The following is a 5,041-nucleotide window of genomic DNA, read 5'->3' as shown; positions in this document are numbered from 1 at the left end:
TCTGCCTTGATTTTGTTGCAGGGACAGACACCACATGTCACAGATGACCCTTAAGTATCTGGGGTGTGAGATCCATAGTTCTCATCTCAATACATCTTTGTCTTCTTCAGAAAGTCCCAGGGGAAATAATTCTAGGGAAGGGGCTCTCAAGTGGGGGATATCTGGTAATGACTGGGGTTATCTTTGGTTTTCGAAATTGCTGGAGGTCAGGGCTGGTATCTCGGGGACAGAGGCCAGGGATGCCGCCAAATGTCTTACAAGGCACACACAACCCTCCCACTCAAAGAATCACCTGGCCCAAAATGTTGGTCATCTCAAAGTTGAGGCCCTACTTTAGGAGTGGTTGTTTTCGGATGCCTGGCAGGTTGAATCCTACGTGAAATAGTCGGGCCTGAACTTGACAAACCAGTAAACAGAAATGCTTAGGAAAGTCATTTCGCAAGGGGTTTATTTCTTCTGAATGTGCCACAAGGCTCTCCAGATCCCATAAAACCCCATCCCGTCTGGACCACCCGAGACAAAACACAGGCTCTCCTGGGTGTCAGCAATGTGCGGGTCATTCCTGGGAACGTGGGCCATATTGGATGCGGCTGGGTCCCCGCCCAGCAGGGAAATCCGGGTGCCTGGGGCTCCTTCTCCATTTTCCCCTCTGAAGGCAAACCCCGCCTGAGACAGTAGGACTCTGTCTGAGCACTGGGCCATTTTAAAACCTGTCTGAGATTCCTGACAACACCGAGAAACTGCGATAATGACACTCACCCTGGGTCTGGCCTTTCCTGGGCGTGTTGGAGCCCACAGAGAGCAGCCTCGTCATCAATAAGAGTGTCGTTGGGTAGAAAAAGGAAGAAATGTCCTCTGTGTTCTGTGTGCAATGAGATTAGGCAGCATTTTCAAAATATGAGGGCTGGTAGGTTCACCATGAAATCTGAGTTTACCTTATCAGATTAGCTAATTTCTCGAGGACGCTTCTCCTGCTATCAAGCGTATGTGCATCGTTTCTGAAACATGAATCCTGAGGTTCTGCACATATAACGGGCCCCACTCCCTCACTCGGAAAATTGGGAGAAGAGGGAATTTGCGAACAGTGCATTGTGTGAGCCCCGGGAATTAGTGCAAGCTTCTTAATCAGCAGGCGATCATTTGGCAATGCACGTGGGTGGTGAACAATGAAGCGATGAATGGGTTTCTTATTTATGGAGCGTTACAGATGGCTGGACTTTTCCATTTAGGATTCAAGAACGGCAGGTCTGTGTTTTTACGTGGGGTAGATGCCCTGAGGCCGAGGCTCCACAAAGGCATCCCCATAACCATCGTCTAGCAAGTGGATGATGTGCCCTCGTCCATTCTGCCGTTGGCGTGTTATTCACGGGCTGTCCTGGGTGGACGGGTGCTTACATCATTTGTGTTTGATGCTGGGAATCCGCAAGGTGGTAAGTACTGGACATGATCCCAGAGGTCAGGGCTGGCCTCCTCCTCCTGGAATCAGATTGCATTCCTGGGACGCTGCAGGGAACTGACTGATTGGGTCTGAGAGGACCCAGATGCTAAGAAGAGGGGTGCAAGTCTACGGCATGATGGCCTCGAGCCATCCCTTGTCAAAGGGGCAAAGCCACGTGCTCACTGTAGTTGACCCACACGTTCTGTCTCATCCAGCACATAACAGTGGAGGCCTCTCTGCAGTCTGACTCTGGCTTCACGAGCTTATTCCCTAATGCACAATAATAGAGACTTCCTTGCTGACAGGCTGGCTTCTGTATTTCCTCTGCACGCACCGCCCTCCTTACCCTGACTTCTCGGAACCTTGTTTCTGTCAGGTCAGAGCCTAGTCTCTGCACACATGAACATGAACATGCCATCTGTGTAGGCAGGCCTCTCATTTCCGACAGAGATAGTGGAGAACGTGTCCGTGACGGAGCCGTCGCCTACGCCAGGAGACACATGCCAGGATGGACAGGAGACACGGAGACTGATGCCCGCAGAGAACCAAACGCAAAACGGAACTCGGGCTCATCACCTGCAGCGGCGGCTTCTCCGTCTCCCACAAACACTGACCAGAACCCCGGGGTCTCCCCACCACACTGTACTTTGCACGGCTGCCGTGAAAAACTAAATTTAAATCCCCTCCCAGAGACACCTGCGATCCCACCGCCTGCCATCCTCCCTTCCGCCAACGTGAACGTTTTACGAAAGAGCGATTCCTTATTCCAATTGATTTGATGGACTTGAAATGTTACTCTGTTTGATTTGATTCCATCAGTGACGACTCAAAACGGGTTTTCTCCTTAGACTCAGTATTGGCTAATTTTAGATACGGTCCTTTCTATACAGGAACCTGTACAGATGTTACTGAAGTTAAACTACTAAATCACTACGTTGCATTACCTAAGGTTTTATTTTGCTTTTCTTTTAAAATGCCTCTACCCGCCAAATAGCTTCACCTATGGGTGAGAAAATTCATTAGCGAATTTCCTGTTATCCAGGGATGCGTTTGCAAGACATTCACCATTTCAATATTTGAGCATTCCTCTACAAATTATATTACTCTCGTCGATGTTTTCCATTTTCATAGAAATTGCCACTTCCTGAACCTTCACTGCATTATCTCCCGGGGGGGTGTCCTCACCTCACACGCATCTGGTAGGTTTGAGACTCCTTCCCGTGCAACCAATAATCACTACGTAACTTTTCTGTCCAGAAAATTTGCCTTTCGTTCCTTAATGTTATAAACTTGTGCTTTGTTTCCCCATCACTCTCTTAGCTTGATGCAAGAAATGAGCAACATGCCAAACGCTTGAACCGTAATATGCTTTCATCACAGCTTCCCCACACACACCAAATAAAAACTCTAATAACTTTATAAGGAAGATATTTTGTACAGAAGGACAAACTGGGCAGCATCTCTGATAAAACGGATCTGGGTTTGACGGCAAGGCATTTGTAGACCTGAGTGGTTTCCTACCTACCATACGCGTCTTTCTTTCAAGGGAGTGAGACTCTTTCCCTTCTCCCCCCATGCACATTCTGCGTGATGTAACCACAACATACCTTGCTCATGTTCATCGGGCGATGTTCAAGGTCTTTCCCTCGAAATTTCATCCACCATTTAAGGTCTGAACCAAGATGAACCACGTCCACGAATACTCTGCGCACTGCTCTCTCTCTCTCTTTCTAAGACCCCAAAGCATTTATTTATTTATTTATTTTTAAAGATTTTATTTCTTTGACACACAGAGAGAGAGAGCACAAGCAGGGGTAGCAGTAGAGGGAGAGGGAGAAGCAGGCTCCCCGCCGAGCAGGGAGCCCGATGCGGGACTCGATCCCGGGACTCCAGGATCATGACCTGAGCCGAAGGCAGTCGCTTAACCAGCTGAGCCACCCAGGCGCCCCGACCCCAAAGCATTTATAGTATAGTTCCTTGTTGGCTCAATGCAAGTGTCAACTCAATGCCATCCCATGTTTCACTCGCTTCTTCAATACCCATTTATTGATCATCTACTATGAGCCCAAAGGCTCAATCCAAGCACATGACAATAGGGAGAGAGAGATATTTGATTCCTGGCTCTTAGGGTTTAAAGTCTTGAAGCAGAAACAGACATCAAGCAGAGACACACACAGGTATTTATTTATTAAGATCATGAGTCCCACTTCAAGAAGAGGAACATCTATATAAGATAAGGACCGGTCTCATATAGATCTCAGCTTCTCTGGGTGAAATTCCCAGCAGTGTCTCGAAAGGAAAAAAAAAAGAGAGAGATAAAGGAAAAACTAAAGAAAAAGACAAGAACAAGATACCCTCTGGATAAATAATTTCTATTACTGTGTACAGATTCTTTGCAACAGCACCCACCTTTGTGTTCAGAGAAGTCATAGTGCAGATTTGAGATACTCCAAACATTCTCTGATGCTTTGAGTCTCTGTATGTACAGACCTCTGACTGGGACAGGAGAGTACGTTGCACTTTTCTGCACACCAGATTAAAACATCTAACGCATTCTCAAAGTTGGGAGTTGCTCACTGGCCCATCTGAGCCCCCTTGACTGCCCCTTGTCTGCAGCCCACAGTCAATACATCCATCTAATCCCTGGGTCTTGTTCCTCAGGATCTTATAAAATATCCCCACCACTCCTAGATCTTATTCAGTAACAGATAGTCATTATATGCCTTTCAAAACCCATGTTTTTTTCTCAACTTTCTGCTCTGTACCCATGATGGAGAACACTTCCAGCAGATTCCCCATTTCCGTCCTGAGCATTCTCTCCCCAACCCCCCCACCCCTGAAGGTTGATTTACACCAGAAGATTATAGCAACAGCCTGTCATCACAGCATTGGTCAAATTTCACACAGTTTACCTGATTTATGTGACTTCGCCTCAGTAGACGGACCTCAGACATGATTTGATGGCTGCTCAAAAATCCATTCGAGAATTAAGCAACACGGAGTCAGAATCGTGAATACCTAAAATAAAGCAGAACGTAAATCATGATGAGAGAACACAAAACTGCTTGCTCTGGCCTCAAACCCTTTGGACCTCGGGCTGGTTGCTGAATATAAGCTTAAAGGTCTGCGTGTCTGCTCTTTGTAGCTGTGAGCACCAGTACAGATCATCATGTTTTGACCTCTTTACTGAGGTAGACACCCAGGGAAGAAATAGAAAGTCTGTGTCATTGTTAGAGAGTATTTCCCCATTGCTTGGTCTCTTATTATTCCATTGTGTTTTGCTTTTTGTGCTGTGGAATACTGTTATTTTTTTTTTTAATTCTGTGTCATTACTGCTGAAACCAATCCAATGGACACAACTGGAGAGTAGCAGAACATGCCACCCCAAAATATGCCACTTGAGTATACTGATGACTGTGAGCTCTAGCCACTTGAAAACCAGCAGGTGGAGGGGCAGGCTTTCCCTGAACCTCCCTCATCTGCCTAAAGACACATCCTCCAGAAGGAACTCAGCTGTCATCAGCGCCTTCCCCAGGAGTGTCCTCAACCACAAAGATGGTCTCCTGTAACAGGAGACATTAGTGTCGACTCCACACCCCCCCC

At 47.0% G+C, this 5,041-nt stretch overlaps 1 long non-coding RNA gene across 1 annotated transcript in view; it reads right to left on the bottom strand.

Moving 5' to 3' along the window:
• Positions 1-3,393: 3,393 nt before the first annotated feature.
• The window catches only part of LOC145717911 (uncharacterized), a 98,926-nt gene continuing 97,278 nt past the window's right edge, over positions 3,394-5,041 (bottom strand). The window contains exon 3 of the long non-coding RNA XR_014141431.1: positions 3,394-4,456. This is a non-coding gene — a long non-coding RNA (uncharacterized LOC145717911). The remainder of the gene's footprint in view (positions 4,457-5,041) is intronic.

This window comes from Leptonychotes weddellii, chromosome X (assembly GCF_054177405.1).
Source record: "Leptonychotes weddellii isolate Sample4059 chromosome X, ASM5417740v2, whole genome shotgun sequence".
Taxonomy (NCBI): Eukaryota; Metazoa; Chordata; class Mammalia; order Carnivora; family Phocidae; genus Leptonychotes; species Leptonychotes weddellii.
This window is presented reverse-complemented; position numbering and strand designations above follow the sequence as displayed.